At 43.4% G+C, this 27,145-nt stretch overlaps 1 long non-coding RNA gene across 1 annotated transcript; it reads right to left on the reverse strand.

The window, feature by feature from the left end:
- Positions 1 to 570: 570 nt before the first annotated feature.
- On the reverse strand, positions 571 to 21,838 carry LOC134980389 (uncharacterized). The gene is made up of 3 exons (XR_010190384.1): positions 21,648 to 21,838; positions 6,550 to 6,619; positions 571 to 1,928 (listed from the first exon to the last, which is right to left on the reverse strand). It is a non-coding gene; the product is annotated as an uncharacterized LOC134980389 (long non-coding RNA).
- Positions 21,839 to 27,145: the final 5,307 nt, after the last annotated feature.

Below are 27,145 nucleotides of genomic sequence, written 5' to 3' on the forward strand. Positions count from 1 at the left end.
AATAACATAGTGGCCCAGATTTATCAAGCCTTGGAGAGTGATAAATAGCACGGTGATAAAGTACCAACCAATCAGCTCCTAACTGTCATTTTTCGAACACATCCTGTAACATGGCAGTTAGGCGCTGATTGTCTGGTACATAATCACCGTGCAATTCATCAATCGCCAAGCCATAATAAATCTGGGCTAATATGTTCATTTGTTTAATAATATTAATAATTGTTAAGGTTTGTTTTGTGTAATAAAATTGGTTTATTAAAATTGTTGGTTGGCAAAATGAAAACGTATTAGGAGATTATTTGTGAGGGGGAGACCTGAGATTTCAACTGCCTAGGGACTTCCACAGGGTTTAATATGGCACTGCCCAATAATATTGTAGTAATTTGTACAGTTGTAGTAATGCCCAATAATATGCTAGTAATTACCGTAAAGTGTAAGTATTATTATTATTATTATTATTGTGTTTTTTTTTACTATTAAAACTTAATTTCATCAAAAAGATGATTAGGTACAAATTTTAGCAGTAAGATGACACACTGTATTTTCCAAAACTTTACTTTTCTTTAAAAATGTAATAATCATAATGTAAACTCCCCAGCAAGAAGCACCAACGTTGCTATGGTGATCTGAATCAGTACTGAATTGTGGGGGTGGCCATTTTGAGAGCACCCACATATGTGTGTGGGGGAAACAAAGAACATGGTGAATTAAGTTATGATAAATATGCTTCCATCATCCCGTTTTATTTAATTATTTATATAACTCAGTGTCATTCTACAATCCTTGTGGTTTTATTAGGTGTGTTGAGGTGAAATAAATATCTCAGTCACTGTATATCTAACAGAAGCTGGCTTTTTATTTACTCTTAGAGCCAAATGATGCAGAATCTGTAAGTGCTGCCAGCTAGTGATGTCTACTGTAACACTCTAAAGTCTCTTCGGAATTAAAATAAAGGCTTAAAATAACTCCCAAAACATATGCTTTATCACAATGGAGGTATTTATCAAAGTTTGTCAGTAGATAAAATTGTGAGATAAATTACCAACCAATCAGCTACTAACTGTCATTTTTCAAATACAGCCCGTAACATGTAAATGAGAAGCTAATTGTTCAGTACTTTATCTCTCACAGTTTTATCTCCCCCCAAGATTTGATAAATACCTCCCTGTGGCCGAACACCCATCCCACATGATAAACTCACGGCTCATTCGCCATTTTTTTAAATGGATGAATCGTCGCTAGGTGCAATGTTCTGTAAATATATCGGTAATAATGTGTCTTAACATGTTATGCGTATTGCTGTAAATACAGTTATAAAATTGCATGTTTAACATTTCTAGACTATGCGCTTATAAGAAATGCATAAGGCAGTGGTTCCCAAACTGTGTGCCGTGGCACCCTGGGGTGCCGCGGGACACTTGCAGGGGTGCCTCAGGTTGGTTGTCAAGGACCAATTCAAACTATTTATTGTCAATGTAATAGGCAAAACCAGTGCTGGTGGCTGCTAATTATAAAATATGTGGACATACAGAAGCAAATCTTGTCCCTCACCACACAACTGACCCTAAGGATAACATATAAAAATAATTTACTTAATCTAATATTTTTTTCTAAATTTCTCAATAAGAAACTTGTGGCCTAGGGGTGCCGTGAAAAAAAATCTGACACTCCAGGGTGCCGTGACTCACAAAAGTTTGGGAACCACTGGCATAAGGTATTTTATTTCCAAAACCCTTTAATATTTGGAAACAAACTGCCCTTGGGACATTCTCACATAGGAATTGATATGGTCATGATCCTGACACCAGCAATTGTTTTGCAATGAAGTCCAGGGGGATTTTTTTGGGTCTCTGTTTAAAATTTATGGATGCGCACTGGTGAAAAGATAGTTTGTTGTTTTTCATAATTTTCCTGATGTGTGGAGCTTTCTATAAAAGAAGGAATGAAATTAGAATTCAAGTCATATTTACATTGTAAAAGAGACCGTTAAGCTAAATCAGACTGTTTTGGGGAAAGCAAACTGGATTGGGTTACATTCAGTGGTGCAAGTGGGGGGTACGGGTGGGTACGGCGTACCCGTAAGAATTTAGCCGTGGGTACGCCGTACCCACACCGACGGGCCGCCGCTCCTCTTCCTTCCCTCCCTCCCCTGCTCCACGCCGCACCCGCCGTCCCCGCCGCACCGCCGCTGATGTGAGGGAAGGTATACATGCCCCCCAGTGCCAGGTCTAACATGCCCCCCCCCAGTGCCAGGTCTAACATGCCCCCCCAGTGCCAGGTAAACATGCCCCCCTCCCCTACTCACCGCTGCCGCTGCCGTCGCCGTCCTGTCTGTCATGTGAGGGAAGGAGAGCGCAGCCTGCGCCTCTCGTTCCCCTCAGTCTCCGGTGGGTGTTTCAGTTTACTTCAGCGCCGATCCGTGAGCCAATCAGAGCTCGCACCCGCGAGCTCTGATTGGCTCACGGATCGGCGCTGAATTAAACTGAGACTCCCGCCGGAGACTGAGGGGAACGAGAGGCGCAGGCTGCGCTCTCCTTCCCTCACATGACAGACAGGACGGCGACGGCAGCGGCAGCGGTGAGTAGGGGAGGGGGGCATGTTTACCTGGCACTGGGGGGGGGGCATGTTAGACCTGGCACTGGGGGGGGGGGGCATGCTATACCTGGCACTGGGTGGGCATGTATACCTGGCACTGGGGGCATATCTGGCACAGGGGGGCATATATACCTGGCACTGGGGGATATCTGGCACTGGGGAACATGTTATACCTGGCACTGGGGGATATCTGGCACTGGGGGGGCATGTTATACCTGGCACTGGGGGATATCTGGCACTGGGGGCATATCTGGCACAGGGGGGTATATATACCTGGCACTGGGGGCATATCTGGCACACGGGGTCATGTATACCTGACACTGGGGGCATATCTGGCACAGGGGGGCATATATACCTGGCACTGGGAGATATCTAGCACAGGGGGGCATGTAAACCTGGCACTGGGAGATATCTGGCACAGGGGGGCATGTATACCTGGCACTGGGGGATATCTGGCACTGGGGGGGGCATGTTATACCTGGCACTGGGGGCATATCTGGCACTGGGGGCATATCTGGCACAGGGGGGCATATATACCTGGCACTGGGGGCATATCTGGCACAGGGGGGCATATATATCTGGCACTGGGAGATATCTGGCACAGGGGGGCATGTATACCTGGCACTGGGGGATATCTGGCACTGGGGGCATATCTGGCACTGTAGTGGCATTTCTGTATCTCTCACGGGGGGCAATGTATATCTGGCACTGGGGGCATTTGTGTATCTAGCACTGTGGGGCAATGTGTATCTGACACTGTGAGGCAATGTACGGCACTCTGGGGGCATTTCTGTATCTGGCACTGTGGGGCAATGTGTATCTGGCACTCTGGGGACATTTGTGTATCTGGCACTGTGGGGCAATGTGTATCTGGCACTGTGGGGCAATGTGCATCTGGCACTGTGAGGCAATGTGTATCTGACACTCTGGGGACATTTGTGTATCTGGCACTGTGGGGCAATGTGTATCTGGCACTGTGGGGTTATATGTATCTGGCACTGTGGGGCAATGTGTATCTGACACTATTGGGGTCATACGTGTATCTGCCCCTCCCCCATATGTGTATCACGCTCCCATTTTCATTGGCCACGCTCTATGTGACATTTGGCCACACCCATAAGACATTTTTTCTACTTGCACCACTGGTTACATTATATATATATATATATATATATATATATATATAGAGAGAGAGAGAGAGAGAGAGAGAGAGAGAGAGAGAGAGAGAGAAAACACAGTGGAATACAGCTCAGAAGTAAAGGATCTACAAAAATAATCCACATAAAAAAAGTTCCACATGAAAAACACTCCCTAATTGTTTGCGGTAAAACAGGTAGCCAGTATGGAAAATTCAAATATGACAAATGAGACCACCACTGCCAAAGGACCAAAGGTAGGAATAGGGATAGTTAGTTAGTCCACCCAATGTCCTACCATTGAGACTGCTCTCTAGATACACTCCATCAACAACCCTGCCACTGGGCTCCCAAGCCCTCCCAAAAAGAGCTATGAACGTTTATGTGCTTAAAGCGGGCAGTACGGATGGTGTAGTAGTTAGCATTACTGCCTCACAGCACTGAGGTCATGGGTTCGATTCCCACCATGGCCCTAACTATGTGGAGTTTGTATATTCTTCCCGTGCTTGCGTGGGTTTCTCTGTTTCCTCCCACATTCCAAAAAATATACTGGTAGGTTAATTGGCTTCCAACAAAATTAACCCTATTGTGAATGTGTCTGTGTGTACATGTGATAGGGAATATAGATTGTAAGCTCCAATGGGCAGGGACTGATGTGAATGGCCAAATATTCTCTGTAAAGCGCTGCGGAATATGTGTGCGCTATATAAATAACTGGTAATAATGATGCCTATTTTATCTTTATTTTTAGCTTGTGCGTTTAAGCATCTTTCTTACTTATACCTATATATATATATATATATATATATATATATATATGGAGTACTGGTCCGGCACTCGTGAGTAAAAAGCTGAAAGTGAAAAATGCTCCGGTGCCCTCCAACCAGACTGGATAGTCTGTACATGCACGTAGAAACAAAGTAGGCGGCACTCAGGAGACAGTAATACGGTGAAACCAACGGGTGCTTTACTTCAACGTTTCGGGGTTCGGGACCCCGTCTTCAGGACACACGTGTGAGTCCTGAAGACGGGGTCCCGAACCCTGAAACGTTGAAGTAAAGCACCCGTTGGTTTCACCGTATTACTGTCTCCTGAGTGCCGCCTACTTTGTTTCTACGTATATATATATATATATATATATATATATATACCTAATATATATATACCTATATATCTATTTATATCACAAATGTTAGGTTACTAAGCGCACTATAACTATATCTTGTTACCAAAATCCTAATGGAGTTACAGATCACACACCTCTGTTCTGCTTTCTTTTCACATATCGTGTAATATTACTACAATATTATTTCATCTCTGCTTGTAATTATGTTAGGGTTACAGCACATGTGTATTGTTCTTATGCTCTGTAATTCTGTTATCTTCTATGTTTAAACTGTATACTGACACACTTTCTAATTCCTTATAAATAAAAGATAATAATTAGAGATGTGCGGGTTCGGATTTACTCGGTTCTTAACGCCAGAATTAAAGCAAGTTCAGTGGCAAATGCAGGATTTGCATGGGGGGGGGTTTCCAGAACTGGGTGGAGCCAAGCACGGGGGTGGGGACTGAGGTGACCCAGTATATGCTGGGTCCTTAAAACTAGTGTGTGTGTGTGTGTGTGTATATATATATATATATACACACACCCCGTATATACACCTATATATATATATACATATACACATGTACATATATACTTAGCATATTAAACATGCATACATATATATACACATACAGTACACGTATATATACGCATGGATATATATCATATGTGTGTGTGTGTTTATACTGTATGTATGGAGTGATTTCAATACACTTGATTTTTGCATAAGACCCTGAGTGCCGCTGATTGCGTCATTGCCTATTGACATATACATGTGTATATATGTATGCACATGGATTTATATGTACTATAATTAAAATAAACTTTTATTAAGCACTTACAAGTGCCACCAGGAAGACAGCAGGCTGCAGAGGACGCTAGACAGCCATTAATAATACTTATGCAGAAAGAAAAAAATAATCTTTTTTTTGGTGGAGGGGGGGGGGGGGGGGGGTTTCTGGGTGCTCGAAACCCACCCCCCCTGCGTGCGCCACTGAAGTTCGGATTTATACGGATTATTCTTATTGGCTATCCAAAACTTGTGGCAACTAAGAAGCAATAAGATGCCATTTTGAGATTCGGCTAAATCCGAGTAAATCCAAGTAAATCTGAACCCGTACATCTCTAATAATAATAATAATAATAATAATAATAATAATAATAATAATAATAAAATGAGACACATAAATCCACATATTCCAAGTTGTGTTTGTTAAGAACTTCAGTTGACTTGTATAGACATGGTGTAACAACAGGATACATTTTTATTTGTATAATTGTCACAGTCATTTGTTTCAGTGATGTCATAGCTGAAATCTAATCACCATTCTGAACAGTTCAAGACTAAACTCTATAGCTTCTGTAGATGGCTTTAGCTATAAGCTTGTACTATTTGCCTAAATTGAAATATAGTCACTATTCTGCTGGTTCCTGAAGTTGTACAGACATGTAAAGTGAGCTTAGTGCATTTCAAACACAATTCACTCCATACTGCTTCCTGACATCCTGTCTTGTGCTTCTCTATTTGCATCTACTACAGTATGTCTCATTTTAATTTTAAATCTCACAGAAGTGAAAAAAAGTGTTAAAGCAGCAACTTCAGCCCTCTATATATGTTATGAGAGAAAATGTCAGGAACAAGTTGAATTAAGCATTGCCTTTTATGAAAACACAGTGGTGGAAATGTACTAAACGTCAAGTTTTACATACCTGTAAGATTGTAGTGTTACACCTGCAGGATTGCATCCCCTTGATATAGAAGTTCAAGACTGCTGCAAAACTGAAAGCAACAGCAATCACCATCCGGTTTTCCATATTAGAGGGGTACAAACCATCAGATTCACCAAGGGGTGGGTTTAAATTAAACCCCATTGCAAGTCCACCACAATATAATGCCTCTGAGGGACATTTGTAAAACACTTTACAGATCCTAGGGATATCAGTGTTTGTTTTTTTTAAATATTGGAAAATGAACAATAAGCGTGTGGGATACCCTGAAAATATATAACCAGCACTAGGCTTTACCAGTCAAGACTAATATATAGCAGGAGGGCATGCAAAGTTGATTGCTCCCTCCCAAAGTGCCAATCAGCCTCAACTTGGAATCCCTAGGGAAATGGGGCCCTCAAATCAAGCGAAGACCTGCCATGCCTATATGAATAAAACAGTCTTCCCCAAAACAGACTTTCACCAGTACAATCCATTTTGAATGCCGCTGCAAGGCTGATCTTTATCGCTAAACATTCATCATCTGCTTCTCCACTCCATTGGTTACCTGGGGATGTGGTTATGTGACCGGCGGTCCTGCTGACATTCTAAACAACAGGATACCGGCATCGGTGTGGTGATCGGGAGTATCCCAACCGACGGTCACCCATACCCAACCCGTTACCTGTATTCTACCGTATTCAATATAAAATACTTTTACTTACACAGGAGGCTGTTAACCAAGCTACATATGACCAGAGCACAGTAATTTGTATACCCAGATGATACTACCTGCTACTGTCACCACCGATGGTAATTACTCAAAGGGGCCAATGGTCCCCTAACTCTGTAACACAGTTGCACAGGCTGGGCAACTCAAATTCCCACAACGTTAATTTGGATGCCCTCTGCTTCTAGCAGTTTATTCGCCACCTCAAAAGACTGGATGTTGGAGCATATATGAAAGACTAACAAAAAGAGTATGATGCTTAGGCGCATATTGTTTACTTAGCTCTATAAAAGGTTTGCATATGCCCAAGCCTGTCACTGTATTATTGTAGCATCACAGTATTGTAAGACTGTATAGTACTTAACCCAGGATAGATTGATACTGTATCACATTGATTTTTGTTTATCTTCTATCACCTTTAACATGTAGACTAATCTACTGGTTCCACAAGTACCAACAAGTATGCATCTGCCAACAGGATATAGGCCCAGGACTGCAGTTTTAAAAGACACATTCAAATGGATTACAAATTAGTATTGAAAGTGAAATTGTACACTCCAAGTGCAAGTATGAGCTTCATAACATTGAAAGGCTCAGAGAGCAACTCTATTTGAAAATTTGCTACAGAAATGCAGCTAGAGTGTGAGAAACCGAGGACCATTGTCCTGGTGCACACGACCAGCCCAGTGCACTGACAGTCTGATAAGTATAATCTTTAATCAACTTATTACATATCTTGTTGTTACAATATGTTTGTCACTTGTACCATTGCTATTAGCTTTGGTCAATTCTGTAATAGCTAACACTGTCAACCTAATCAGAGTTACTCTCATTGTGCGTCGCCCCCCACCCTCCTTTCCCTGCTCTGGAATACCCAACAGTGCAGGGAGAGACAGTCCACGCACAAAAGCAGATCCCTCTCCATCTATCTTTTTTTTTTTTAATTCAATACATTTTTATTGGATTTTATAATTTTGCTTTAACAGCTTATACGACAACTAAAAAACAAAGACAGACACAATAACCAGCATACAGACAGCTGCATATAAACAGAATAGAAAAAAGAGGGGAAAAAAATGGCCACATAATACACAGACAGATACAAATTCAGACAAAACCATACAACTGCAGAGCACTGGTGATCTAGAGCAAGACATTCCTAATATACCACTTCCAATTTAAGCACATGCATAGCATAAATAGCATAACAGTATTGCAGTCCAACAGAACATGGCTGGCCACGGGCTATCCACCTCTGAAATTCCCCAAAAAGAAAAAATAAATATACATCTGAGCCTTATTTATCCTTGTAATATCTAGAGCCCATCCACTTACCCCAAACCATAATTAATTTTTTTCTGCTTTCCTAGCCAAGAACACAAACTTTTCATGCGCAATGGTTTCATTGACCAAAGAGATCCATGCCTTAGGTACCGGGGCTTCCCCAGCCAACCACAACCTAGCTATGCAGACCTTTGCCAGAGCACATAAATTAATAACATACCGCCTGCTGGGCGGATCTAAAGCCTCTTTGTCTATAGCCAGTAATACACATGTTACAGGCGTAAGTATGGGAGAGGGAATACCTGTATCAATTATGACACGTATAACTTCTTTCCAGAACACCGAGATCATAGGGCATGACCAAAGCAGATGCCAAAAGTCAGCTCCCAGACTTCCACACTTAGGGCACAACGAACTATGAGATCCCCCAATATGCACCAACCTCACTGGGGTCATATACACTCTATGCAATACATATAATTGTTTTTGTTGGTATCTAACGGAGGAAGTGGAGAGCCGATGGGACCCCAAAGCACTCTTCCATACATCATCCGCCAACAAACCTACATCCGACTCCCACTTACCCCGAAGAGAAGCTAGAGGGTCAGTATGGTGCATCTGGAGTATACGACCATATATCCTAGAAACCAAGTGCCCAGAGTCCAGCGTCTGCAGCATTGATTTGACCGGAGAGTCAGCGAGGGTTGGAGGGCCATCGGGAAATTGAGCAGCCAAAGCATGTCGCAATTGAAGAAACCGAAAGAAAAACCCTGAGGGGATATTATGTTCTAGTTGAAGTTGCTGAAATTATTTAAGCGTCCCATCACAATATTAGTGGCCCAAAGAGTACACTCCCCATCTTCCCCACACCTCCCGGACTTGAAGCTGACACAGCTCTGGCAGACCATAACTATTGTCCAGTGGGGTATCAGGATCGACACCGTGACCCTGCATCACAGAATGCACCAATTTCCAAAACAAAATGGATTGTTTTATAAGTGGCAGTGTGGACATTTTGACGCTGCCGCAGAGGAGTAGCTGTAGTGGGGAACCACCGGGATAATCATGAAGCAGCATTAGCGAATGCAAAGCCAAGGCATCAAGATCTTTCACCCATTCCCAGACATGTGCCAGCTGCGCCGCATAGTAATAAAAACGGAAGTTGGGAAGAGCTAAACCCCCCGATTCCCGTGTCCTGGTCAGGGTATCCAATTTCAGACGGGCCCGCTTACTAGCCCATATTAGAGAGGAAAGCAAACCATCCATTTGTTTGAAAATCTTCATCGGGATATAAACAGGAGACTGCTGTAAAATATATAAAAGTTTAGGCTGGAAGACCATTTTTACCATATTAACTCTCCCTGTAACCGTCAATGGTAGCTTCCCCCAGGTCTTCACTTTACCGCGAAGATACATTATTTGAGGTGTAATATTAAGGGAGGAGAAATTCTGAGGATCGTTAGACACCCAAATGCCCAGATATTTGAAGGAGTCCACCCACCGCAATGGGAGAGGAAATACTGGGGAGGCAGGAATCTCACCCCGGAGTGGGTGTCAGGCGCGGCTGCTCTCGCCGAGTAACAGTCACGGCCGCCGTGCCTCCCTGTTCCCCCGCACGGCGCCTAGCAAGGCAGCTGCACGACATCATTAATTAGGTTCTTTGCAGCTATTGGAGGGCTCTCTGTTATATTCTGTCTCAGTGCATTACACAGACGCCGGTGACAGCTTCCTGTGAGCTGTTCCTGCTCTGGAGAAAATTCCCTGTCCGGTGTCCTGTAGTCCAGTCATCTGGTTCCGGTGGTCCTGACTCCTGGTGTCGGAAGCCAATCCTCGTACTTCTCCCCGCTTTCTTGTCGGGTGTTTACCTGCGTTAGAGATCCGAAGATTCCAGTTCGCTTACGGTGGTTCCCGGTGTTGTGAGTAGCGGCCATCAGCCGCGCCTGGCGGCCTTGGCCGTGGAATTCCGTTTATGCTGGTTCTTTTTGGTGTTTTGCGGAGGTGTTCCGCCATAGCTGTCCTACCTGGTATACGGAGGTGCCATGTAGGGTTTGGATAGCGTACCTTGGTCTCCTTTTCCTTTGGCGGCCGTGCTGCACATACTATTAGTTGTAGTTCTTAAGTAGCCCTTAGCTCAGTTTTGTGTTTAGTTAGAGGTCCCCTTGTTATCATCCCATCTCCGTTTATTCCTTGTCTCATACTAAGACCGGGGGGCATCGGAGTTGGACAGACCTAATCCGCCCTTCAAACACGGCTGCCGTGGGCCCAAGAACACATAGTCTCACAGGCGTAGACGGACCATGTGGGTGAAACAACGGAGTTAGGTTGCTAGGGGTTATTATTATATCTTGTCAATAATTCAGCGTCACGTTCTTGTGCTCGGAACTTACCACTCTATATCGTTCATTCAGAGCACAAGGAACGTAACATTATCACCGGCCAAAAAAAAAGAAAACAAACAAAATTTAACATAAGCAAAACTAATCCAATATTCCAACTAGGGAGGTGTTGGAATTCTATCCTCATGAATCCCAACCAGCTTTTGGCCAATCAGATCCAGGAACTCACTCAGATGGTGCAGGATCTTACCCTTCAGGTAAGGTCGCAGGAAGATCTCCTGCGGGCTTCCCCGGGTGTGACTCCTGAACCAAAAAGGCACCTTCCCGATCGCTTTTCGGGTAACCGAAAATATTTCTTTAATTTTAAAGAAGCCTGCAAACTGTATTTTCGGTTAAGGCCCCGGTCTTCAGGTACTGAGTCTCAGGGGATGGGCATTGTGATGTCTTTGCTTCAAGGCGATCCCCAAACCTGGGCTTTTGGCTTAAAATCTGATGATGCAGCCTTACAAACAGTAGATGCCTTCTTTAAATCGTTAGGCTTGTTGTCAGCCTTCATTGACAGCGGAGCTGCTGGGAATTTTATGGATCTTGCCTGGGCTCAGGCTTTGGGAATTCCACAGTTTCATTTTGATAGACCTATCACCATGCATGGGTTAGATGGTGGTCCACTCTCTAATGGGGTAATTACTCATCGCACCCCTCCAGTACAACTGACAGTGGGGGCCTTACATTCAGAGAAAATCGAGTTTTATTTTACCCATTGTCCGGCTGTGCCTGTTGTTTTAGGTCACCCCTGGCTTGCCTTTCATAATCCCACCATAGATTGGCGGTCTGGGGAAATTTCCCACTGGGGTTCCTTTTGTGTTAAAGAATGTATTTCTCGTCCAGTCCGGGTCGCGGCTGTCACTCCGGAATTTATACCTTCGGAATATCAGGATTTTTCTGAAGTTTTCTCTAAGGGTAATGCGGATATTCTGCCTCCTCATCGATCATATGACTGCGCCATTGACTTAGTCCCCGGTGCCACTCTGCCAAAAGGGAGACTATATGCATTATCTTGGCCGCAATACTAAGGCTATGAATGATTATGTACAGGAGAGCCTGAAGAAAGGGTTTATTAGGCCCTCGAAATCTCCGTTAAGTGCAGAGGTTTTTTTTGTTGAGAAAAAAGACGGATCCCTTAGACCATGTATTGATTATCGGGCCTTGAATAAAATCTCTATTAAAAATACCTACCCCTTGCCGTTGATTTCGGTACTGTTTGATCAGCTCCGTACTGCGGTTATTTTTTCCAAAATTGATCTTAGAGGGGCCTACAACCTCATCTGAATAAGATCTGGGGATGAGTGGAAGACGGCTTTCAGTACACAATCTGGACATTACGATTATCTTGTAATGCCATTCGGTCTGTCTAATGCTCCTGCGGTGTTTCAGGATCTTATTAACGATGTCCTCCACGACTTTCTAGGGAAGTTCGCGGTCGTTTATTTAGATGACATTTTTATTTATTCTGAGTCTTCCGAACAGCATGTGGTCCATGTGCGACTAGTACTTCAGAGGTTACGGGAGAATCAGTTGTACGCCAAATTGGAGAAATGTGATTTCCACATCACGGAGGTGTCCTTTTTAGGGTATATTATTTCTCCAAAGGGGTTTTACATGGAAACAAAGAAACTCCAGGCAATCCTAAGCTGGACGCAACCCACTAACTTAAAGGCTATCCAGCGATTCTTAGGTTTTGCAAATTATTATAGGCGTTTTATTCATGCCTTTTCAGATTTAGTTTCTCCCATTGTGGCGTTGACAAGGAAAGGAGCTGATCCTTCCAATTGGTCGCCTCAAGCCAAGTCTGCCTTCCAGGCCCTAAAACAGGCCTTTGTCTCAGCTCCAGTACTCAGACACCCTAACCCAGATCTTCCCTTTATTGTCGAGGTGGACGCCTCAGAGGTTGGAGTGGGGGCCATCCTATCTCAGGAAGACCCAGAGTCTTTGGAGATACACCCATGTGCCTTCATGTCCAGGAAATTCTCCTCCGCAGAATCCAACTATGATGTTGGTAAGCGAGAGTTGCTGGCAGTTAAATGGGCTTTCGAGGAGTGGAGGCATTGGCTTGAAGGAGCGAAGCATACTATTACTGTGTTCACTGACCACAAGAATCTACAGTATATTGAATCAGCAAAGCGGCTAAATGCTCGGCAGGCACGTTGGGCGCTGTTTTTTACTCTATTCAAGTTCATCATCACCTTCAGGCCCGGTTCTAAGAATACCAAAGCCGATGCCCTGCCTGGTTGTTTTCTTCCTGCTCACAATAACCACTCTTCCGCAACCCCCATTGTCTCATCATCCATCATCCGGTCCGGATTCACACAGGATTAATTCACACAGCTAGTCCAGCTTCAGCAGCAGGCTCCCAGTGATACTCCTGTTGATTGTCTCTTCGTCCCTGAGTTCTTGAGAGGCACTATCCTTGCTGAGTTTCATGATAGTAAGGTTTCTGGTCAGGGTATTGTTAAAACCTTGGGGTTAATCTTTCGCTCGGTGTGGTGGCCTAATCTTTCCAAGGATGTAAGGGAATTTGTCATTTCCTGTCAGGTTTGTGCTCAGCACAAGATATCCCGATCTCTGCCGCTCGGGCAACTCATACCTCTTGCAATTCCATTCAGGCCATGGTCACACATTTCCATGGATTTCGTGGTGGATCTTCCTCTTTCATCCGGATTCTGGGTAATTTGGGTAGTGGTGGACCGTTTTAGCAAAATGGCCCACTTCATTGCTCTTCCCCGATTACCCTCCGCTCAAGTTTTGGCAGTTCTGTTTCTCAGCCATGTCTTCAGGCTTCATGGTTTACCCGTGGATATAGTCTCAGACCGGGGACCACAATTCATTGCCCGTTTTTTGAAAAAATTTTCTGCCTCATTAAACATGAAACTCTCTTTAACATCTGGATACCACCCACAGTCTAACGGGCAGACTGAACGTGTGAATCAGTCACTAAAACAATATTTACGTCTTTATTCTGCCAAACTTCAGAACGATTGGTCAGATTTTCTTCCTCTGGCCGAGTTTGCCTATAATAACTCTTGCCATTCTTTCACCATGGAGTCTCCATTCTTTTCGGTCCTGGGCTTTCATCCTAGAGCCAATTCCTTTACTCCTCATTGTCCAGCTTCTTCGTTGACCATAACTTCCCGTTATTTGGAGAAAGGTACACCTTGCCCTTAAGAAGGCTGCTTTCCAAGAGAACGTTTTTTCTGATAGGTCCCGACGCCCGTGCACATTTAAGGTGGGGGATAAGGTGTGGTTGTCAACCCGCAACATCAAGCTCCAACAACCCTCGGCTAGATTGGGACCCAGATTTATTGGACCATTTCTTATTTTCAAGAAAGTCAATCCAGTGGCTTTTCGGCTACGGTTGCCTAAATCACTTAAAATCGGCAACTCTTTCCACTGTTCTCTTTTGAAGCCATATATTTTTTCCAAGAGATTCGCTCAGAACACTTTACAGGGTAGACCTCCGGTGGATGTTAAGGGTCAACAAGAGTTCCTTGTGGAGAAAGTCTTAGATTCTAAGTTTTCTCGTGGTCGGCTCTATTTTTTGGTTCATTGGAAAGGGTATGGCCCGGAGGAAAGGTCTTGGGTCCTGGACAAGGATTTACATGCCCCTAGACTTAAGAGATTGTTCTTTCAGGAATTTCCTCAGAAACCCGGATCTAGGGGTTCATTAACCCCTCCTCAAGGAAGGGGGGGGGTACTGTTAGGCGCGGCGGCTCTCGTCGAGTAACAGTCACGCCTGCCGCGCCTTCCTGTTCCCCCGCATGGCGCCTAGCAACGCCAGGACACTGTGCGAGCTGAGCTGCCGGGCGCCTAGCAACGCCAGGATGCCGTGCGCGCTGAGCCGTGGGGCCCTGGCAACGCTAGGATGCCATGTGCGCCGAGCTGCCGGGTCCATGGCAACGGGGACGCCACAGGCAGACCGCGTTCCCCGTTGCCATGTAAATCAAGTAACACCTGTCTAGCTCTGAGTCGTGCAGCAAGGCAGCTGCACGACATCACTAATTAGGTTCTATTTGTGGAAGGCTATTCCACTTGTCCACTACCCTTTCTGTGAAGTATTTTTACATACACCGTGTGGAAAACAATAAGCACATGCTTGTTTGTACCTCTGCAGTCAGAAACTAACACACACCTGCTACAGCAGAAAAAAATGTTTTTGCATACAATAAGTGCAACATACTAAGTAACCAGCCTCCGGCATGTATCCTCCTTCAAACCTCTCCCACAGAGTTGACTGGCGCAGCATATAGGCATCATGATAAAACTCTGGATAACCTGCAACCACACTGAGTATACGGACGTGAGCATCAAAGACCACCTGCACATTGAGGGATTTGAAGTTATGCCTATTATCATAGACATGACTACTCAAGTGGGGTGCTCTGCGGTGCTCTGATCTCAATGTGCAATCTATGGCTCCCACCACATTAGGGAATGCTGAGAGCCTATAAAAGGCTACTTTCAGGTCCTGCCATTCAAACTCATAACTGGGAACTTAGATATATGTATGCCACAATTTCTTCATGGAATATAACACTTGAGTTAAATACCTTAAGAAAGTGGTTTGTGCAATCCCCAACACCTTAGAGCTCAGACTGAAATGAACCTGTGGCAAAAAAGTTCAGGGAACACATTAATTTATGCAGCCCAGGCAATGCATAGTTGCTGCCAACCAAAGGTTCCAAAACATCTCTCACCTACTCATATACGTTCAGGAGGCTCGTGCAGTTCAACCTAAAAAGCTGAACCACCTCTTGATCTGGGAGTTGGTCCAGGTCCATCCTCGCTCTGTAGGTACATCTGGCACATAGCCTAATAGGGACCTGGATCTGGTGATGGTCCTGCACCCTCCTCCTGCACAGCTACTCCAAAGTTATAACACCACTCAAATACAGCTCATAAGAAGACTGAAAAAACGCCACTGCTACTCCCACACAGGTGCAATGGATGAAGGTCTGGTTTGTAGAGGGGTCTAATTGGTGATCAAGGTGTTCTCCTCTGTTAATATGCCTCAGATGTTGATTTACAGTTATTGTGGGATTAAACTCACCTATCTGAACCTGGTCTATTTTGTTGGCGAGTTTTGGTAAGGTTTTGGGTACGAGTGTACAGCCCACAATCTTAGGCATTGGATGAGTTGTATGTTGAAAATGGTAAAACATTTGGATTTGACCATTGCGAGTTGTGATAATGGCAGAAACATGAGCGTTTTCATGTTCTCGCATCCTATTACATGTGTGAGTCCTAAAAGAGTGTGAGTTTAGTGCTAAACTCACACTTTTTTTATAATTCTCCCTTTCTTACATTTACCCAATTGTGTTATTTTATTTGTAACATTGGGATAGATCCAGATATCATTTGTAATAGACTTTCTATATTAAGAGGTAATAAATTAAGATATAAATGTAAAACAAAGAAAGTTAGTAAAGGCCAAAGTCAACAGTAAAGAACTTGGGGCTGATGCAGGATTAAACACAAGTCAGCCTTATTTACACCTGCATTGTGTATACGAGGAAAAATGTGCCCATGTGCAGACTTGTATGGATCAACCATACTTCATTTACCCATGTGCTGGGAATTATAGCAGTCATCATTATCATTACAAGTGCACACTTGCAATTGCCATATATTTGGTGCAAGAGATTTATACATATACATGCACATTAAAATCTTTTGCGAACAAACAGAATAGAAATCAGTCACCCCATGGGACTACTGCTCCTTATTAGCAACTGACGTAAGTCACATTGTAAATACATTGACATGTTTGAAGGCTACCAATGTACCAGACCGTCAGGTTTTTCTTAGAGTAAAACAGATGAGTGGACTCCTGCGCTGGATAATGTAGGCAGCAAATGGATATCTACCAGTGTTACCAAAACTGGAAAAGGCAACAATAGACAAGACAAAGATTCGATATCTTATGCGCCCAACATTTGATAGGATAAAACAGATACTCAATCTTATGAAAGTTCTCGTGTAACAAGTCCAAAACGGTTCTCCTTCCTCCCTCCTTTTAGGTTAGAAGACCCAAAACTTTTTCCTCCTCCAAACGAACACCGTAGATGGTAGCAGGGGAAAGCAAAAAACAAACAGAAAAAGTCCAATGTGTAGTACAGTCTTTTCCACAATTCGGAAAATATAAAGGTGAATCAATTCGGGAAGACCAGGATCTTTAAACGTGGATTCCCACTCCGTGTATGGTCTAAATTAGGGGACCACCCAAATCAACGTGATGATGTGTATTTATGCTCACTTTGTATGCTTACATAAAACACGTATTCTCATGCACATAAAGGTATCTTTTTCCTTGTTATTTACTTCTCACAATTAGTTCCCATATATTACCCAAATGGTCAGAAAGATTTTCAGCTTACACGTAGCTTACTTGTAACAAGTAGATGTAATCATATAACGGTTTCTTTGATTGTTCTCACACAGAAGGGATGGCGTTTTCATAAACTCCCGTCCATGGATGTTAAAACGAACCACCTCTTCATAATTTATATCTCCCCCTTCTTGGTCTAATTTAGATATTTTTTGATTATTAGGCATCCATACAGAAACTGGCGGCCAGGCGGATCGGTGTAGGTGTTCAGGTTCCTCTCTCTCTCTCCGGGAGTCCAAATGAACTTTGCTCAGTGACACCCTGTACGCGAGGCGCACACACAGCCCTAATACATCACACACCGCCGCACTGTGCTGAAGATGCTGATTCCTGTCCCCAACCTGCTGAGGGGAGAGGCTGCGGTATTACTCAGGAGTCAGGACTCGCCAACAGAACACGCAGCAGCAGCACTGATGGTTTCACTAACTCGTACCTCCGAGGTGGTTCGTTTTAACATCCATGGACGGGAGTTTATGAAAACGTCATCCCTTCTGTGTGAGAACGATCAAAGAAACCGTTATATGATTACATCTACTTGTTACAAGTAAGCTACGTGTAAGCTGAAAATCTTTCTGACCATTTGGGTAATATATGTGAACTAATTGTGAGAAGTAAATAACAAGGAAAAAGATACCTTTATGTGCATGAGAATACGTGTTTTATGTAAGCATACAAAGTGAGCATAAATACACATCATCACGTTGATTTGGGTGGTCCCCTAATTTTGACCATACACGGAGTGGGAATCCACGTTTAAAGATCCTGGTCTTCCTGAATTGATTCACCTTTATATTTTCTGAATTGTGGAAAAGACTGTACTACACATTGGACTTTTTCTGTTTGTTTTTTGCTTTTCCCTGCTACCATCTACGGTGTTCGTTTGGAGGAGGAAAAAGTTTTGGGTCTTCTAACCTAAAAGGAGGGAGGAAGGAGTACCGTTTTGGACTTGTTACACGAGAACTTTCATAAGATTGAGTATCTGTTTTATCCTATCAAATGTTGGGCGCATAAGATATCGAATCTTTGTCTTGTCTATCGTCAGGTTTTTCTTGTTTGCCCTAAGCAATACTAAAATTTTAAATGACTGGGTCCCATAGCAACATTCAGAAGGGATCAAAGGTTAGAGCTATGGGTAATCTGTAACCTTAAGGCCGCAATTTTATATTACTAGCAATATTAAGTTGATATATCACATGAAATATGGGTATACAGTATACTGTATATCTACATGTAAGATTACCTTCTTATTCATACTCCTCAGTCTATGAATACTGTGTCAGTCTACACCAGAGGTACCCAAACACAGTTCTCAAGGCACCCCAACGGTCCAGGTTTTAAATGTATCCATGCTTGGACACAGGTGACTTAATTAGCACCTAAGTCAATTCGATTTAATCATCTGATCTGAGCCATGGATATACCTAAAACCTGGACTGTTGGGGTGCCTTGAGGACCACGTTTGGGAACCTCTGGTCTACACAACTTTTTAGCCACTAGCTGACATTCTGTCCTATAAAGATTTCTATTGGGATTACAGTGAATAATAAGCAAATATACACAACACTATAACAGTTTTTTCCCTGTATAATTGGGTAAATAGAGATTAAACCTAAACCATAAACATTTTTGTTTCACTCTATTTTAATGTTATATCAAAGACCATTATTAGCTGGGGACGTGGTGCCACAAATTGTGTCATTGTGGCTCCATCTCACACAGTGTTTGCCTTGAATACATGCGTACGTCTCTGGGTGCAGGACTACAAGGATGTGGATGTTAGCCACAGTGATTTGTTCTTGAAGCACAATGGTCCTATTTGTCATTTAATGTGTGGCCTAGTTAAAGGAAGCAAAAGTAATCAGCTGGGGACTAGCTGTATCTTCTTTCTTCTCATGGTTCCTGTAACAAATTTACAACATTCAGTCACACAGGCCCAGATTTATTAAACCTTGGAGAGAGATAAATAGCATGGTGATAAAGCACCAACCAATCTGCTCATAACAGTCATTTTTCAAACACAGCCCGTAACATGACAGTTGGGAGCTGATTGGTTGGTCTTTTATCACCGTGCTATTTATCACTCTCCAAAGCTTGATAAATCTGGGCCACAATGACAAACTCATCACTGACAAGAATGATTTAACAACAGGCAGATGTTCTGGATATGGACATGCAAATAAATACACTTGGCCTGCTTATTTTTTTATTTGCTTCCTGTTTTAAATTAGAATAGATTTTGCTTTTTGTTTGCATATACGGCTAAGCCCAATTCCAGACTCAGAAATCCCACAGAGCCAAAGATCATATGTCACATATGTGTAAGCTGATCCGCTTTATTACACTCTGAGACCAGAAGACATCTGCAGAAGATAAAAACCAAGGATATTGTACCTAATTTACGCAACGCCAGTCTCTGTATGTTTGGTGCAGTCTTCCATATTTACTTCAGTACTCTATAAAGGTCTAATGCAATCTTGTGTTTGTGTAGTATTTGTTTTCCAATTGCCTTAAATATAAAAAATGATTATATGGGAGGATTTCTTCACAATGAGAGCATCTATTTGTGGATATACACATACTGAGTGTGGGTGGAGAAATTGAATGAGATTAATCTGTTTATTGCTTGGACAAGCACCTGGTTGGACTGGGTCACCAGTCCAATTTACCCCCCCCCCCCCCCCAGGTGGGCCCTACTGCCTAGGATCCCACCAAGGGGTAAATTGGGATGGAAAACCAGCCTGGAAAATTCTGGGAACAGCCTTACATGGGTGGGATCTGTGAAGGGGACGGGTCTTTCTTCTGGAAAGATACACACTGTAGGCCTTCCTCCCTCCTGTGTGCCCCAATACTAAATCAGCCTAACTTGAGTTCCAAATTGAACTCTTTTCCTAACTAGTATTTTTTTATTATCCCCATTAATTACACATTATATTAATACTCCTACCATCACTGGCGTCACAAGGTGGGTGCGGGGGGTGCGGCCCGCACCCAGGTGTCACCCGCCGAGGGGTGACACCAAAGTGCCAGCTCCTGCTCATTGACAGGAGCCAGGTGCTGCACTGTCACCGTGTAGGAGCAGGCAACAGAGACATGCTGATCTCCGGGAGCAGCCCGGACCACCGGAGTGACGGAAATGCGGGTTGTGTCGCTTAGCCCCGCCCCGCGAAGCCACGCCCCTCCCCAGGATCACACGCTTAGCTACGCCCCCTCCCGTGAAGCCATGCCCCTTCCGCGGCTGCAAATGAGGTGAGTGACGCCTCTGCCTACCATATAACCTTAATAGTCCTCACCATTATACTAATAGCACCAGTGGCGTAACTAGAAATTTTTCTCCCCCAAGCCAAAAAATTTTTGGCGCCCCCCCCCCCCCCCCCCCCCCCGCTGCATAACTGGGAGCAAGAAAGGGACAAATATGCGCGCGCCGAAGGCGCGCGCTGCAAAAAAAGGGGCGTGGTTTTGTTGGAATGGGCGTGGTTTCTCGTAAAGGGGCGTGGTATTGCAGGAAAAGACTACCTTATACCCCAGTTTTGCAACCTGCACGCCCAGACGTTAGCCACCACAGGAAAGAAAAATAATCCTGATTCATGCCCCTTACATTATTTGTCATTTTTCCTCCTTATAGTAATGCCCAGTATACATTATGCCACATACTGCAATGGCCCTTAGACATTATGCCGCACACAACAATGCACATGACACAATATGCACACACTGTAATGCCCCCGACACATTATGCCACACACCGTAATGCCCCCGACACATTATGACAGGAATCGCAATGCCCGTTATACATTATGCTACACACTGCAATGCCCCTGATACATTATAGCACATACAATGCCTGTGACACATTATGACACACACCGCAATGACCTTGAGACATTATACCACAATGCCCGTGATATAGTATACCATACACCGTAATGCCTGTGACACATACCGCAATGCCCTGCCCGTTATACCCTATGCCACACACCGCAATGCCCGTTATGTATTATGCCACACTGCAATGACCCTGAGACATTATACCACATACCACAATGCCCGTGATATAGTATACCACACACCGTAATGCCTGACACATTATGACACACACCGCAATGTCCGTGATACATTATGCCACACACTGCAATGACCCTGAGACATTATACCACATATCACAATGCCCGCGATATAGTATACCATACACCGTAATGCCTGTGACACATTATGACACACACCACAATGTCCGTGATACATTATGCCACACACCGTAATGCCCATTACACATTAAGTCCTACAGTAAGGCTTCTAATTACTTTTCAATTACCTTCTCGTTGTCAGGGGTTTCATGCACTGGGTGTCATGCTCGTTGCCAGGTGTTTCATGCACTGGGTGTCATGCTCGTTGTCAGGTGTTTCATGCACTGGGTGTCATGCTCGTTGCTAGGAGGTAGTCCTTGTTGCTAGGGCTGTGCTCCCAGTGCCACATATGTCCCCAGTGCCAGATATTTCCCCACGGTGCCAGGTACTCACATGCCCCCGGTGCCAAATATAGCCCCCCCCCCCATGTGCCAGGTACACATATACCCCCCCAGTGCCAGATATGCCCCCAGTGCCAGATATTCCCCCCCAGTGCCACATATGCCCCCAGTGCCAGATATTCCCCCCATGCCAGATATGCCGCCAGTGCCATATATTCCCCCCCAGTGCCACATATGCCCCCAGTGCCAGATATTCCCCCAGTGCCAGATATGCCGCCAGTGCCATATATTCCCCCCGAGTGCCATATATCCCCAGTGACAGATATTCCCCCCCAGTGCCAGATATTCTCCCCCAGTGCCATATAAGCCCCAGGGCCAGATATTCCCTCCCAGTGCCAGATATCCCCCCCCCCCCCAGTGCCACATATCCACCCCGTGCCAGATATCCCCCCCCCCAGTGCCATATATGCCCCAGTGCCAGATATCCCCCCCAGTGCCAGACATCCCCCCCCCCCCAGTGCGATATGCCCTAGTGCCAGATATCCCCCCCCCCCCCAGTGCCATATATGCCCCAGTGCCAGATATCCCCCCCCCCCCTTCCCCAGTGCCAGATATGCCCTAGTGCCAGATATCCCCCGCCCCCCCCCCCCACAGTGTCATATATGCCCCAGTGCCGGATATCCCCCCTAGTGCCTGACATCCCCCCCCCAATGGCCATATATTCCCCGGTGCCAGACACCCTCTCCTCTCTCCCCCCCCGTGACAGATATGCCGCAGTGCAGCCGCCGCTTGTTGGAGAACTTGGAGGGACACGGCGGGCGCAGCGTGTGCCTCTCCTGTGTCCCTCCTGAGTCCTGCATCATCTCCGGCGGCCGCGGGTCTGATAGGGGGAAGTGCCGTCCGTGAGCTCTAATTGGCTCACGGACGGCACTTCCCCCTATTAGACCCGCGGGCCGCCGGAGATGATGCAGGGCTCAGGAGGGACACAGGATAGGCACACGCTGCGCCCGCCGTGTCCCTCCAATAAAGCAGACTGACATGCGGACGTTCGTCCGCATGTCAGTCTGCTGTAATCAGTGGCGCCCCCGCAGCCCCTCGCCCCCAAGCCACCGCGAGGACTGCGGGGGCAGTAGTTACGCCACTGAATAGCACCCACACATCCCATTAATACCACACGCCACACACATTTTATTACTACCATCACACACCTATCATGCGGCCGATTGGTGTGTAGCACAGTGCATGCTAACCAAATTTGGTCAGTCATTGGCTGTGGCTGTCAGGGGTGTGATACAGGGTCCCGGTGGTCGGAAGTCGACGGTCACATGACTCACACCAGTATCCCGACAATCAGAATGCCGACAGGGTATGGGGTAATTATTTTACCCCTCTCCTGTCCCTTACCCTAATTCTAAACTGTCTGGGGCGGCGACCCAGGCTAAGATAGTGGGGGTTGTGGCTTGGGCTCCGATAGTTGGGGTGGCGGCTAAGACTAAGGGGGGCAGGTATGGCTAACCAACCCCCTCTAGTGCTTAACCCTACCCCTTCCCCCCACATGTCCTAACCTTAACAGTAGCCCCAATTCTTACCTTTGGAATGTCAGCGTTCGGTGATCCGGCACTGGGATTCTGAGTGGTGTCAGAATTCTGGCATCAGTCACATGACCGCTGAGATCCGTACTTCAGGGATACAGTTATTGTGTATCCCACATTAGAGACGGCTGACACTGTTTTGTGCTTGCTGTATATATGAAATGGCAAATAGTTCTTCAATACACACACACACACACACACACACACACACACACACACACACACACATTACTTAACACACATATACACACATTAACATATACACATTGAACAGGAGTGTAATGATTAATCAAAGCTTCACCACTTCAATCCTGAAGGATACAATTTTAAAATGAGTTCATATGTGCAGAGCCATTTTTTTATTTTATCTTTCGATTTGACTTGCAGATGTAGTGGTATACATGACCTGTCCACAATCCACTCTAGGATGGCGTATGGTATAGTCAAAATAAGTTGTTGTTACTTGTAAATTTTGGACAGACTGTCACCAGGTTTCAGCAGTGGATGTGAAAAGTGCCCTGTAGTAAATTTACCCAACAGTATTAAAAAATGGTAAATAATAAATAAATGTGTTAACAAAGGGTCTAATTCAAGGTTGATTGCAAAATAACATTTTCCTCTAATGAGCAAAACCATGTGCACTGTAGGTGGGGCAGATGTAACATGTGCAGAGAGAGTTAGATTTGGGTGGGTTATTTTGTTTCTGTGAAGGGTAAATACTGGCTGCTTTATTTTTATACAGCAATTTAGATTTCAGTTTGAACACACCCCACCCAAATCTAACTCTCTCTGCACATGTTATATCTGCCCCACCTGCAGCGCAACATGGTTTTACACATTAAAGGAAAATGTTATTTTGCAATCAACCTTGAATTAGGCCCTTAGAGTTAGGCAGGAGATGTTTTCCTCATAGAGGGGCAGCTGCCATGAAATAAAGTGAGGGGGCCAATATAACTTTAGATAACTGGAAAAAAAAGGATTATTGCTCTCTGGAACAAATGGATCAAAGTAAAATGTTTTATTACTAATGTGATGTATACTGTAGGTAGTGTACTATTCAATTGGATAATATGATGTATACAGTAGGTAGTGTACTATTCAATTGGATAATATGATGTATACAGTAGGTTGTGTACTATTCTATTGGATAATATGATGTATGCAGTAGGTAGTATACTATTCAATTGGATAATATGATGTATACAGTAGGTTGTGTACTGTTCAATTGGATAATATGATATATACAGTAGGTTGTGTACTATTCAGTTGGATAATATGATGTATACAGTAGGTTGTGTACTATTTTATTGGATAATATGATGTATACAGTAGGTTGTGTACTGTTCTATTGGATAATATGTATACAGGAGGTTGTGTACTATTCAATTGGATAATGTGATGTATACAGTAGGTTGTGTACTATTCTATTGGATAATATGATGTATACAGTAGGTTGTGTACTATTTTATTGGATAATATGATGTATACAGTAGGTTGTGTACTGTTCTATTGGATAATATGTATACAGGAGGTTGTGTACTATTCAATTGGATAATGTGATGTATACAGTAGGTTGTGTACTATTCTATTGGATAATATGATGTATACAGTAGGTTGTGTACTATTCAATTGGATAATATGATGTATACAGTAGGTTGTGTACTATTCTATTGGATAATATGATGTATACAGTAGGTTGTGTACTATTCTATTGGATAATATGATGTATACAGTAGGTTGTGTACTATTCTATTGGATAATATGATGTGTACAGTAGGTTGTGTACTATTCTATTGGATAATATGATGTATACAGTAGGTTGTGTACTATTCAATTGGATAATCTGATGTATACTGTAGGTTGTGTACTATTCAATTGGATAATATGGTGTATACAGTAGGTTGTGTACTGTTCTATTGGATAATATGTATACAGTAGGTTGTGAACTATTCAGTTGGATAATGTAATGTATACTGTAGGTAATGTACTATTCAATTTGATAATATGATGTATACAGTAGGTTGTGTACTATTCTATTGGATAATGTATGTATACTGTAGGTTGTGTACTATTCAGTTGGATAATGGGTTGTATACTGTAGGTAGTGTACTATTCAATTGGATAATATGATGTATACAGTAGGTTGTGTACTATTCTATTGGATAATATGATATATACAGTAGGTTGTGTACTATTCAATTGGATAATATGATGTATACAGTAGGTTGTGTACTATTCTATTGGATAATATGATGTATACAGTAGGTTGTGTACTATTCTATTGGATAATGTATGTATACTGTAGGTTGTGTACTATTCAATTGGATAATGTGATGTATACTGCAGATAGTGTACTATTCAATTGGATAATATGATGTATACAGTAGGTTGTGTACTATTCTATTGGATAATGTATGTATACTGTAGGTTGTGTACTATTCAATTGGATAATGTGATGTATACTGCAGATAGTGTACTATTCAATTGGATAATATGATGTATACAGTAGGTTGTGTACTATTCAATTGGATAATGTGATGTATACAGTAGGTTGTGTACTGTTCTATTGGATAATATGATATATACAGTAGGTAGTGTACTATTCAATTGGATAATGTGATGTATACAGTAGGTTGTGTACTATTCTATTGGATAATATGATGTATACAGTAGGTTGTGTACTATTCAATTGGATAATATGATATATACAGTAGGTTGTGTACTATTCTATTGGATAATATGATGTATACAGTAGGTTGTGTACTATTCTATTGGATAATATGATGTATACAGTAGGTTGTGTACTATTCTATTGGATAATGTGATGTATACAGTAGGTTGTGTACTATTCTATTGGATAATAGGATGTATACAGTAGGTTGTGTACTATTCTATTGGATAATATGATATATACAGTATGTTGTGTACTATTCTATTGGATAATATGATGTATACAGTAGGTTGTGTACTATTCTATTGGATAATAGGATGTATACAGTAGGTTGTGTACTATTCTATTGGATAATATGATATATACAGTATGTTGTGTACTATTCTATTGGATAATATGATGTATACAGTAGGTTGTGTACTATTCTATTGGATACAATTATTCACAGTGACATGTCCACTTTAAAGGCACACATTCTCACTATGATCGCTCTACTGATTTTCTTTGATAAAGTATTCTGATAAAAACACACGTCACACCCCTCAGGCATGAATAGAACAACATATTCTACGGGATATTCATTTTTGCAAACTTGTGAAAGAAAAATGCACATTTTGCCGAGCCCATTTGTAATCATTTATAAATAAGTTGCTTTGTGCAATGTAGAGTAACTGGCACCAACACTTCTAGGAATTTATAGTTGAAACTACCGCAAATACTGGATCATATCAGCCAAGATAAAATGTTGTAAACTTTGATCAAATATTTGCAAATACATAATAAAGAAATATATAAGAGTAAATGTGTGCAAAGTGGGACTAGAAAGACACCATACGTGCATATTTCCCTGGAAGCAGTAAAAAGAGTGGAGAAGTGAGCCTGTGGAGAAGTTGCCCATGGCAACCAATCAGCTGCTCTGTACAAATGTATAGTATGCAAATTATAAATGTTACTGCAATGCTGATTGGTTGCCATGGGCAACTACTCCACTGGCTCACTTCGCCACACTTTTGACTGGGAGGCGGCCTAACACATCAGAAATCCTAATCATACCCACTGAGGGTGGCCATACACACTATGAT

This window comes from Pseudophryne corroboree, chromosome 12 (assembly GCF_028390025.1).
Source record: "Pseudophryne corroboree isolate aPseCor3 chromosome 12, aPseCor3.hap2, whole genome shotgun sequence".
Classification (NCBI taxonomy): domain Eukaryota; kingdom Metazoa; phylum Chordata; class Amphibia; order Anura; family Myobatrachidae; genus Pseudophryne; species Pseudophryne corroboree.